At 47.9% G+C, this 13,450-nt stretch overlaps 1 pseudogene; it reads right to left on the bottom strand.

Annotated features, from left to right (window-relative positions):
- The window catches only part of LOC109880950 (ubiquitin carboxyl-terminal hydrolase 32-like), an 83,059-nt pseudogene extending 73,093 nt beyond the window's left edge, over positions 1 to 9,966 (bottom strand).
- Positions 9,967 to 13,450: the final 3,484 nt, after the last annotated feature.

A 13,450-nucleotide genomic window follows, 5' to 3' on the forward strand; every position in this document is an offset into this window, starting at 1 on the left:
GGGGGAATAGAGAGACATCAGGCTAGAGACTAAGGTGTCCGAAACATCAGGCTAAAGACTAAGGTGTCCCTAACATCAGGCTAAAGACTAAGGTGTGCCTAACATCAGGCTAAAGACTAAGGTGTCCCTAACATCAGGCTAAAGACTAAGGTGTCCCTAACCCAAAGGGAATTTGGGAAGAGTAAGCTGATCTTATGTGTCACAGGTTGCATCCCAAATGTTTCCCTATTCCCTAGTGCACTATTGGTGGACCACAGCCCTAGGGAATAGGGTGCCAACTAACTAACAACGAGGTCATATCCTATCCGCTGCTATGGAGAGAGGGCAGGTTTCACCTTGACAAGTGAAGGTGATTAACATGTGACGGTGCCAGCTGCACGAGAGCCCCGACCAGGGCTGAGTTTCAGTACGAGAGCCCTCCCACCAGGGCTGAGTTTCAGTACGAGAGCCCCCACCAGGGCTGAGTTTCAGTACGAGAGCCCTCCCACCAGGGCTGAGTTTCAGTACGAGAGCCCTCCCACCAGGGCTGAGTTTCAGTACGAGAGCCCTCCCTCCAGGGCTGAGTTTCAGTACGAGAGCCCTCCCACCAGGGCTGAGTTTCAGTACGAGAGCCCTCCCACCAGGGCTGAGTTTCAGTACGAGAGCCCTCCCACCAGGGCTGAGTTTCAGTACGAGAGCCCCCACCAGGGCTGAGTTTCAGTACGAGAGCCCTCCCACCAGGGCTGAGTTTCAGTACGAGAGCCCCCACCAGGGCTGAGTTTCAGTATGAGAGCCCCCACCAGGGTTGCGTCGTCAGCCATTTTGAGCTAGGCTACTCCCTATTCAAACCTCCCGCCCTCAGCTACAAATCTGTTAGGCCACTAGCTTCATTTAAAAAAAAAGGCTAATAACAGGTGTTACCATCGAATGTGTGGCTCTCTCCCGCTCTCTCAGGGGTCAATTAAAACAAAGACATTTGATTCATTTATTGAATAAAATGTATTCACCCAGAAAAGCACAGCCTCAGCATGCTACCATCCCAGCCCCTATAGTTGACCATCTGTTGCTGTTGAATGATTATGATTATTAAAACTGGTGCAGAAACAGCAGAGAGACGGAGAGAAATTGCTTGCTTGCTTGCTCTGGGTACGGGCGGGGGGGAAATTGAAAAACAGGACTGATGATCGTACTCTCCCTGGATGGCCAAAATAATAATAAATAACAATAAAAATATATAAATAATTTAAAAAGCCTCAAAGTCTGTGGGATGTTTATGATTCTGGGACAGGAAGGAAGGTAAAGAGGGTTGCTCGTATTAAAACAGGTGGATGTGTGAGTGTCACCTCGTATTGCAGCATGGTAGGAATAAAGTGGCTGGGTCATTCTGTTCTTGTAGGTTAGAAATGCAAATAGAAAAACCCTATTCTGTAAGACCGAACTGTGTGTAGGCCTTCAAAGATACAGCCCAGAATACATCATGGTCTATATCTATCTAATCTATATCTATCTAATCTATATCTATCTAATCTATATCTAAAAGGCATGGTGATGGGAGACTGATAGTATTGCACGCTGCGTTTGTCTTCTCCTCTGCTGTCAAGCGATGACAGTATAATCTAATCTAACTGTTCAATGCTGAGATTTTCAGCGATGTGTCAAAAAGCCAACAACAACAAAATAATTTGAACTGGTTTTGAAGAGCACAAACACTCTTGACAGTACAGCACTTTGAAATGACAGACGCAGAATAAATCACCTGGCTTTGCTTCAGCCTTGAAACGAGCTTTCAATTATCTCCCTGAAGCTGGAATGGATAGACACCGTCAGAGGAAAGGGGTTGGAGGTCGGGGTTGTTTAGGATTCTGCCGTGCTACTCTAGCCATAAGACAAGCAACCATGTTCCATAGACTGTTATCTGAGAGGAGGAAGTTCCTCTATAAAATCCTAGGAAGAAGTAAGTAAGCATTTCACTGTAGGGTCTACATGGCGCACATGACTAAAAAACAACAACTTTGATTTGATAACATTTTTGATTCTTATTTAGGTCACCACTAGTGGCACCTGGCTCTGGCTCTGGCTCTGGCTCTGTGTGATAAATAACAATTGGATCCACAGGTCCGGTCAGGTCTAAGAGCTCATTATCTTGCCTATATTCAGAGCACCTTTACCCCGATGAACCCCGGGGCCGCGGATTCGCTGCTCGCTCAATCTTAACAGCGGCGCGGCTTATAATGAATGGACTCCCAGCAGAGCCGGTGTCAGCCACACCACTGACAGTTAGACCCTGTGGTTGCAGGTAGATGAACCAATAGGCCGTTTGACCTAGTGGTCAACACTACTGGTGTTGTTACGATGCTGTGACGTAATGGTTGTATTCTGGGCCACATGCCTGCCATGTACACTCAGCCATAAGAGTATACACACCCACCCACAGACTCCCACAGACTCCCACACGTCACGGCTCCCTAGTGAAAGTGGCACAGAGAGAGAGACAGAGAGAGAGACACAGAGAGAGACAGAGAGACATAGACAGAGAGACAGACATAGACAGAGAGACAGAGCAACAGACAGAGAGACCTGGGGCTGAAGCCGAAGTTGAAACCTCTACTGTAGAGAAAAAAGCAGTAGTAGTGTCTGCCTGGGCCAGCATGCAAATACAGGGTTCAAGAGACACTACTATTTCTGACTCCAAGGAAAAGAGTGCTGGGTGATCTGGCAGTCAGGGACTAAGGACCAGACTGACCCATTGATTTGATCCATAACCGTGATTTCTAATGCTTTCTCAATGGGAGTTGTACGTTGACGCGTCCATATCAATACCATTTCACAGACAAAAAAATTCAGATGAGTTGAACTTTTGGACGGGCCGACCGATACGTGACCCTCCGTTTAGCCAATTAGATGGCGGTGACCCTCCGTTTAGCCAATTAGATGGCGGTGACCCTCCGTTTAGCCAATTAGATGGAGGTGACCCTCCGTTTAGCCAATTAGATGGAGGTGACCCTCCGTTTAGCCAATTAGATGGAGGTGACCCTCCGTTTAGCCAATTAGATGGCGGTGACCCTCCGTTTAGCCAATTAGATGGCGGTGACCCTCCGTTTAGCCAATTAGATGGCGGTGACCCTCCGTTTAGCCAATTAGATGGCGGTGACCCTCCGTTTAGCCAATTAGATGGAGGTGACCCTCCGTTTAGCCAATTAGATGGAGGTGACCATCCGTTTAGCCAATTGAATGGAGGTGACCCTCCGTTTAGCCAATTAGATGGCGGTGACCCTCCGTTTAGCCAATTAGATGGAGGTGACCCTCCATTTAGAAGACGGTCAAATTTAATTTGGTGTCTGTTCTCCACGGATCAGTCTGGCCTTGCTCTTAGGCATTTAGACTAGTGAGTGAATAGGCTAGCTGGCTGGTGGGTAACTCCACGTACATTACCTGCAACAATACACTGCCTGCTGGACTGTAGCTGTAATGAATATATAGAAAAGGACGCCTCTTAAATTATGCCATCAGTCTGCTATGCAACGAATGCTGCCATTCATCTAACCAGAACACTACCGGTGTTTCCATCCTAAAGGATCTCTATGGAACGCTTTGCCGTGGGGCGGCAGGGTAGCCTAGTGGTTAGAGTGTAGAGGTGGCAGGGTAGCCTAGTGGTTAGAGTGTAGAGGCGGCAGGGTAGCCTAGTGGTTAGAGGCGGCAGGGTAGCCTAGTGGTTAGAGTGTAGAGGCGGCAGGGTAGCCTAGTGGTTAGAGGCGGCAGGGTAGCCTAGTGGTTAGAGTGTAGAGGCGGCAGGGTAGCCTAGTGGTTAGAGTGTAGAGGCGGCAGGGTAGCCTAGTGGTTAGAGTGTAGAGGCGGCAGGGTAGCCTAGTGGTTAGAGTGTAGAGGCGGCAGGGTAGCCTAGTGGTTAGAGGGTAGAGGCGGCAGGGTAGCCTAGTGGTTAGAGGGTAGAGGCGGCAGGGTAGCCTAGTGGTTAGAGTGTAGGGACGGTAGGGTAGCCTAGTGGTTAGAGTGTAGAGGCGGCAGGTAGCCTAGTGGTTAGAGCGAATCCCTGAGCTGACAAGGTACAAATCTGTCGTTCTGCCCCTGAACAGGCAGTTAACCCACTGTTCCTAGGCCGTCATTGAAAATAAGAATTTGTTCTTAACTGACTTGCCTAGTTAAATAAAGGTAAAATATATATATTTTTTTAAACACTAAGCAAATGTGAATAACCCAAATTCACAGGCGGGACTGACCAGAGCCAATAGAAGGTGTGATGGCAAAGCGCTGCCTGGCAGACTGAGTAGTCTGATGCTTTCTTCACCAAAGAACAGAACAACAGAACGAGAGAGAGAGAGATGAAGAAAGACACAGACCAAGAGAAAAGAGGTCTGACTGACCACTGACGCTGCAACTCTCGTGGAGCCCAGGTGCCAGCCAGCTACTGTACGACTACATTCCCTCTCTCAGACGACTGCTCCGACTGTCTGAACCCTGCTCTGCACCTTAAATAAAAAATTAAAAAATATAGAAATAAATTGTGTCTGTGATGGGGAAACTCACTGGGTTTCGCTCAAGGGGTGCAGTTATGTGTTAAAAAGGCCCTAGATCCAAGAGTTCAATAGTTGCTTGGACATGAGGACTCAACGTGGCTGCCTGGCTGAGGCCTACAGTCCCTTCAGAAAAACATCCTCCTCCTACTGTTGGCACAGAGTTAGATCCGTGCAGAAGTTTCCCCCACCTTCTGTCGTCTCCGCTCCTTGCGTAAGCGTGAGATAAGCATTCAAATACGACCAATTGGGTTCCCCCCCCCCCCTCGTGCTTAACGACAATATGTCTAGGTGGAATACACACATTGCTCATCATTCACACTATTACTGACTGACTGATGCCAGGGGAGGGGGGGGGGGGCTGCTGCCTGGGTCCTATAGGGGTTTTCCTTTGCTCACTGTCACAACGCTTAGCTTTAGGTTACCACAAGGCCAGGGTGACTCATACCTACAGTAGTTGGTGGTATGATTCATAAAAGGTCCCCGCCGTCCCCTCCTTCCTTGCAACAGAGCCGTGAGCAAGGTGCCTCTCGTGAGCAAGGTGCCTCTCGTGAGCAAGGTGCCTCTCGTGAGCAAGGTGCCTCTCGTGAGCAAGGTGCCTCTCGTGAGCAAGGTGCCTCTCGTGAGCAAGGTGCCTCTCGTGAGCAAGGTGCCTCTCGTGAGCATGGTGCTTCTCGTGAGCATGGTGCTTCTCGTGAGCAAGGTGCTTCTCGTGAGCAAGGTGCATCTCGTGAGCAAGGTGCATCTCGTGAGCAAGGTGCTTCTCGTGAGCAAGGTGCTTCTCGTGATTAAACTGGCAGCCTTTGATCTGCTACGTGAATGACGTCACCATTCAACCTTGTCAAGTTGTTTTACTATGAGTAGATGGACAACACAACCCTACTCTATCGCATCATTTAGGCTGTATCTAGTAATACGCTATATCAGTGTTTTCTGACTCCTGCAACGGGGAAAACAGAGAATCAACACGGGACTGTCTGCTTGTTGAAGGAAAACATTGTAGGCCTACTTGAGTTGTTTGGAGACAGACACCTATCCACTGTGTCGCCATGACAACGGCTCTAATCTCCGTAGTCACCTTTCTACTTAATTCAGTTACACTGTGACCACCCGGTAGAGTGAACCCCCGGTAGAGTGACCCCCCTGGTAGAGTGAACCCCCTGGTAGAGTGACCACCCCCGGTAGAGTGACCACCCGGGTAGAGTGACCACCCCCAGTAGAGTGACCACCCCCAGTAGAGTGACCACCCCCAGTAGAGTGACCACCCCCAGTAGAGTGAACCCCCTGGTAGAGTGACCACCCAGTAGAGTGACCCCCCGGTAGAGTGACCACCCCCGGTAGAGCGACCACCCGGTAGAGTGACCCCCCGGTAGAGTGACCCCCCGGTAGAGTGACCCCCCGGTAGAGTGACCCCCCGGTAGAGGGGATATAGGGGGTCACAACGTGATGATAAATCAGAGGTCTGTGTAATGTCACCATGCAGCCGACAGTAGAGCATTGAAAGAGGGAGGGACTAGCTGAGTAGCAATCAGTCCCTTACAAGCAGTCAGCCAGTCAGTCAGCCAGTCAGCCAGTCAGCCAGTCAGCCAGTCAGCAAGCCAGTCAGCAAGCCGGTCAGCAAGCCAGTCAGCCAGCAAGCCAGCCAGTCAGCCAGCAAACCGGTCAGCCAGCCAGTCAGTCAGCAAGCCAGTCAGCCAGCAAGCCAGCCAGTCAGCCAGCCAGCAAGCCGGTCAGCAAGCCAGTCAGCCAGCAAGCAAGCCAGTCAGCCAGCCAGTCAGCCAGTCAGCCAGCGAGCTGACTTTTCTATGCAGTTTAATGGTCAGGAATGATTCTGTTTTTGTCACTTTGTTATGTGACAGTACCTTGTAAAACTGAATGGAACAGCATATCAAACATTCAGCAAAACAGGAAAAGACTAAGTCCACTACTGGAAATATCTACTTCAGTTCTACACAATTATAAAAAGGCAATAGGCCTAAAAGCACATTACCATACGAGGTCGCACAGTGACAGAACCCTAGACGCACATTACCATACGAGGTCACACAGTGACAGAACCCTAAACCCGCATTACCATACGAGGTCGCAGAGTGACGGAACCCTAAACCCGCATTATCATACGAGGTCGCACAGTGACAGAACCCTAAACGTGCATTACCACACAGAGGTCACACAGTGACAGAACCCTAAACACGCATTACCATACGAGGTCACACAGTGACAGAACCCTAGACGCACATTACCATACGAGGTCGCAGAGTGACGGAACCCTAAACCCGCATTACCATACGAGGTCGCACAGTGACAGAACCCTAAACGCACATTACCATACGAGGTCGCAGAGTGACGGAACCCTAAACCCGCATTACCATACGAGGTCGCACAGTGACAGAACCCTAAACGCACATTACCATACGAGGTCGCAGAGTGACGGAACCCTAAACCCGCATTACCATACGAGGTCGCACAGTGACAGAACCCTAAACGCACATTACCATACGAGGTCGCAGAGTGACGGAACCCTAAACCCGCATTACCATACGAGGTCGCACAGTGACGGAACCCTAAACCCGCATTACCATACGAGGTCGCAGAGTGACGGAACCCTAAACCCGCATTACCATACGAGGTCGCACAGTGACAGAACCCTAAACGTGCATTACCACACAGAGGTCACACAGTGACAGAACCCTAAACGCGCATTACCATACGAGGTCACACAGTGACAGAACCCTAAACGCACATTACCATACGAGGTCGCAGAGTGACGGAACCCTAAACCCGCATTACCATACGAGGTCGCACAGTGACAGAACCCTAAACGTGCATTACCACACAGAGGTCCCACAGTGACAGAACCCTAAACACGCATTACCATACGAGGTCACACAGTGACAGAACCCTAAACGCACATTACCATACGAGGTCGCACAGTGACAGAAGCCTAAACGCGCATTACCATACGAGGTCGCACAGTGACAGAACCCTAAACGCACATTACCATACGAGGTCGCACAGTGACAGAACCCTAAACGCACATTACCATACGAGGTCGCACAGTGACAGAACCCTAAACGCACATTACCATACGAGGTCGCACAGTGACGGAACCCTAGACGCACATTACCATACGAGGTCGCACAGTGACAGAACCCTAAACGCACATTACCATACGAGGTCGCACGATGACAGAACCCTAAACGCACATTACCATACGAGGTCGCACGGTGACAGAACCCTAAACGCACATTACCATACGAGGTCGCACAGTGACAGAACCCTAAACGTGCATTACCACACAGAGGTCACACAGTGACAGAACCCTAAATGTGCATTACCATACGAGGTCACACAGTGACAGAACCCTAAACGTGCATTACCACACAGAGGTCACACAGTGACAGAACCCTAAATGTGCATTACCATACGAGGTCACACAGTGACGGAACCCTAAACGCACATTACCATACGAGGTCGCACAGTGACAGAACCCTAAACGTGCATGACCATACGAGGTCGCACAGTGACGGAACCCTAAACACGCATGACTATACGAGGTCACACAGTGACAGAACCCTAAACGCACATGACCATACGAGGTCGCACAGTGACAGAACCCTAAACGTGCATGACCATACGAGGTCGCACAGTGACGGAACCCTAAACACGCATGACCATACGAGGTCGCACGGTGACAGAACCCTAAAAGTAACACATTTCGATAATCAATCCTGACAGGCAAAGTTCGGTTGTTACAACTGCAGGGACCAAAGTACAACATGTATCAGGTAATGGTATAAGATATTTTCACGTGCTTCGTGATAAATATTCACCGGAGTCTTACATCACTGAACCAATGAACAGACAAATATGCAGAATTATAACAAATTGATTCAGTATTTATCCTAAACATTTTGGCTGGTACTGTGCTACTTCTATCCAGTCTAACCACTGCAATGCCATTGGGATACATTGACTCAGCACTAGGCATAGCTATACAAGAACCCAGTAAAGGATATCCTGATCTGAAGAGAGAACTTCATCCAGCTAGTATAAGAGCACAGCTGACATATCATGCTTTCTCTCTAATGTCACTGATTAGCACCAAAAAAAAAATGTAAAACAATTATTTTTATTTTTTAAAAGGTCACTAATGAACTCATACAGTAGACTGAATGGGTTACGTATGTTATGAGATCAAGCAGACACAAGTAATGAATGTTATCTTGGTTAATCACAGATCGCCCCTGTTATCATTCCCTTTGTTTGTTCAAGTGGGCAGCACCTGGTTATCAGGTTATCTAGTGGTTAGAGCGCTGGGCTATTAACCCAAAAGGTTGCTGGATCAAATCCCCGAACTGACAAGGTAAAAATCTGTCGTTCTGCCTCTGAACAAGGTAGTTACCCCACTGTCGTTATAAATAAGAATTTGTTGTTAACCGCCGTGCCTAGTTAAATAAAAAAAATATCACTGATAAACATTCACCTTTTACTCAGAGCGACCTTTCCAACATCCTAAATATTGCGTGGCCTGTTAAAATTAGGTTTTGGTTCAATGTTTTGATTCCAGCCAGCAGTTTGCTCTGAAACACTTGACAGAGCCACAGACAGCTGGCTACTGTAACTAATAACTATCTGTAATTGTCCATGTGTAGAAACACAGACAGCTGGCTACTGTAACTATTAACTATCTGTAATTGTCAATCTGTAGAAACACAGACAGCTGGCTACTGTAACCAATAACTATCTGTAATTGTCCATGTGTAGAAGCACAGACAGCTTGCTACTGTAACTATTAACTATCTGTAAATGTCAATCTGTAGAAACACAGACAGCTGGCTACTGTAACCAATAACTATCTGTAATTGTCAATCTGTAGAAACACAGACAGCTGGCTACTGTAACCAATAACTATCTGTAATTGTCAATCTGTAGAAACACAGACAGCTGGCTACTGTAACCAATAACTATCTGTAATTGTCCATGTGTAGAAGCACAGACAGCTGGCTACTGTAACTATTAACTATCTGTAATTGTCAATCTGTAGAAACACAGACAGCTGGCTACTGTAACCGTTAACTATCTGTAATTGTCAATCTGTAGAAACACAGTCGAGCTATCCGCACAGCTTTGCAGTGCCCATGTCTCTCTCCTGTACGTGGGTTTTAGTTGACTAGACAACCCATCTCTAGCGGCTGGCTAGTTAACTAACCATCTCTAGCGGCTGGCTAGTTAACTAACGTTAGTTACTGTAGCTAAACTAATATAACGTTAGTGATGGATTAACAAGACAGCACCCGTTTACCTCTTTTAACAGCCTCGTCATACGAAAGGAAACCTATCCTTGACTCCTTGGCACCCATGTCGCCCTCATGTCACTACGAAGTGAGAAAATACATGTTGAACGGGCGATGTTGCGCAATCCGTTAGCAGCGATGTGTTTTTGCTGTTTTCGACGGATGACGCGTCTCCTCGCCGACGCGCGTCCACGCTGCTTTGATCACATGACCGGAGCTCCACGGGTCACCTGATTGGTTGGCATGTAATGGTTGTGCAGTGTGCACATGATGTATTTCTGCAGTCTATGGGACTGAACAAAATACAGACACTTTTCATATGCTGTTACAAAATACGTAGCACTTTACCCCAATTTGCAAAGCTATGTTGCCCGAATCGTCTCACACAATGAAACAGTTTGGGTCCGTCTACTTTAGGCTACCATTTTGAAAAACTGTCAAAGTTGTCCTTGTCTCTGGCGCCCCCCTGTGGATAGAGTTGAAAGGCTTTTATTATAACGTTTGCAGAATATGCAGTGCACAAGATAAAGCTTGTCAAGATTCAGTATTGCAGTGTGAAAGTTATATTTGTCTAATAATTGGTTTACTGGTATAATACTGTACTTTAGCAGTAGTTAATTCGTTATTATAAACTGGGTGGTTCGAACCCTGAATGCTGATTGGTTGACAGACATGGTATATCCGACGGTATACCACGGGTATGACAAAACATTTACTTTTATTGCTTTAGTTACGTTGGTAACAAGTCTATAATAGCAATAAGGCACCTCGGGGGATTGTGGTGTATGGCCAATATACCACGGCTAAGGGCTGTGTCCAGGCACTCCACATTGCGTCGCGCTAAGAACAGCTCTTAGTCGTGGTATATTGGTCATATACCACACCCCCTCTGGCCTTATTGCTTAAATAGAATGAATCAATTCTCTATTTTGTCCTGTATACATGATTTTATGTGTGATAAAACATAATTATCTACAATATCTGATCATTTGCACAGATCAGCAATAGTCAAGAATGTTGACACCTAAAACAATAGAAACAAATCTAGATGTTTATTCACGTACACCTGTCTGAGCCCTGGACTACGAATGTAGTTTGAGGAGTTAGCGAGTTATCATTGGTCAACTGAATTCAACGTGGGATAACCAACACTTGTTAAAGTCTATTTCACATGATAGTCTACTTAATGTATATGACACCTTTTACTTGATTTAGGAAATGAAAACGTGGCACTGACTTGCCTATGGTTTTGATGTTTCAACGTTGTCTCAATGAAAAGTTCTGCGTTCGATTAGCAACGTGCAACATGCAAGCAAGGTTACAAGCCTGCTAGTGTTATAGCGGCAGGCGAACAAGCAATATCCACCTTCCTAGTGCGGATAATGCCTGAGCTTTATAGGAAGCTAACTGAAACTATCTAACCGAAGCTGTCTAACCGAAGCTGGCTAACTGAAGCTGGCTAGATTTAGAAAACCCAGAGTAGATCTAGTTTGCTTTGTGCTATACCCCTCTGCATAGCCACGGGAAGTAGGTGTTTGAATGTTAAATGACAGAGACAGAGGCATTGATGCGAGTAACCAGTCTTGTTCAGTACATCACAACACATCCGAGTATCTCAAGCACCCCGGTAAAACACAAGAGTTGCAGTAATGAACATTTACCAACAGATGGCATCACTGTGCCATCTTACACCCATAACAGTAGGGGTGCTGAAAAAATATATAAAATAATTCCGGGAAAAATAATATATTATAAAAATGACTATAAGAAAATAATAATGTCTCACAAAAGTAGTGCATTGGACCCTTAATAGTCCTCTATTGGTGGATATATCTCTCTGCAGCTCCAGCATGGACACATATTTGCCCAGCCTCCGTCTGTCTTCCTCTCTCTCAATCTCTCCCTGGACTGTCGGTCCTCCTCTTCCTCCCTCTCTGGACTGTCGGTCCTCCTCTTCCTCTCTCCCTGGACTGTCGGTCCTCCTCTTCCTCCCTCCCTGGACTGTCGGTCCTCCTCTTCCTCTCTCCCTGGACTGTCGGTCCTCCTCTTCCTCTCTCCCTGGACTGTCGGTCCTCCTCTTCCTCCCTCTCTGGACTGTCGGTCCTCCTCTTCCTCTCTCCCTGGACTGTCGGTCCTCCTCTTCCTCCCTCCCTGGACTGTCGGTCCTCCTCTTCCTCTCTCCCTGGACTGTCGGTCCTCCTCTTCCTCCATCTCTGAACTGTCGGTCCTCCTCTTCCTCTCTCCCTGGACTGTCGGTCCTCCTCTTCCTCCCTCTCTGAACTGTCGGTCCTCCTCTTCCTCTCTCCCTGGACTGTCGGTCCTCCTCTTCCTCTCTCCCTGGATTGTCGGTCCTCCTCTTCCTCTCTCCCTGGACTGTAGGTCCTACTCTTCCTCCCTCTCTGGACTGTCGGTCCTCCTCTTCCTCTCTCCCTGGACTGTCGGTCCTCCTCTTCCTCCCTCCCTGGACTGTCGGTCCTCCTCTTCCTCTCTCCCTGGACTGTCGGTCCTCCTCTTCCTCTCTCCCTGGACTGTCGGTCCTCGTCTTCCTCCCTCTCTGGACTGTTGCTCCTCTGTCTTTTGCTCTTTCTGTCACTCCTAGCAGGAAACCACACTCTTCCTCCTCTTCTTCCTCTCCTTCACTCTCTTCCTCCACTAGACCGTCAACCTCCACCTCTATTTCAGCCCTCTCCTCCTCTTCCTCCTTCACTCTCTTCCTCCAATAGACCGTCCGTCAACCTCCACCTCTATTTCAGCCCTCTCCTCCTCTTCCTCCTTCACTCTCTTCCTCCAATAGACCGTCCGTCAACCTCCAACTCTATTTCAGCCCTCTCCTCCTCTTCCTCCTTCACTCTCTTCCTCCACTAGACCGTCCGTCAACCTCCACCTCTATTTCAGCCCTCTCCTCCTCTTCCTCCTTCACTCTCTTCCTCCAATAGACCGTCCGTCAACCTCCACCTCTATTTCAGCCCTCTCCTCCTCTTCCTCCTTCACTCTCTTCCTCCAATAGACCTTCCGTCAACCTCCACCTCTATTTCAGCCCTCTCCTCCTCTTCCTCCTTCACTCTCTTCCTCCACTAGACCGTCAACCTCCACCTCTATTTCAGCCCTCTCCTCCTCTTCCTCCTTCACTCTCTTCCTCCAATAGACCGTCCGTCAACCTCCACCTCTATTTCAGCCCTCTCCTCCTCTCCTCTCCTTCTGCTTACTGCTGGCACAACGGTATGATGTTACAATGCCCATATTTGATAGTCTGTTGAAAATGTGCTTAACCCATGTAGTCTGGACCTTGACACCCTCCATATTGCTCTTCCACTGGAGGCATTTCTCATCCCATGACTCACCAATCTGTTTATATTTTGTAATGATACTCTTCCTGGACACACAGACACCGTGATGCATGACAAGCGGCAGGGTAGCCTAGTGGTTAGACTTTTGGACTAGTAACCGAAAGGTTGCAAGTTCGAATCCCAGAGCTGACAGGGTACAAATCTGTCGTTCTGCCCCTGAACAGGCAGTTAACCCACTGTTCCTAGGCCGTCATTGAAAATAAGAATTTGTTCTTAACTGACTTTCCTAGTAAAATAAAGGTTAAATTTATTTATATATTTTTAAAGCGCATGATGAACACACAGGTGCACACATACA

Source organism: Oncorhynchus kisutch, linkage group LG18 (genome assembly GCF_002021735.2).
Source record: "Oncorhynchus kisutch isolate 150728-3 linkage group LG18, Okis_V2, whole genome shotgun sequence".
Lineage (NCBI taxonomy): Eukaryota > Metazoa > Chordata > Actinopteri > Salmoniformes > Salmonidae > Oncorhynchus > Oncorhynchus kisutch.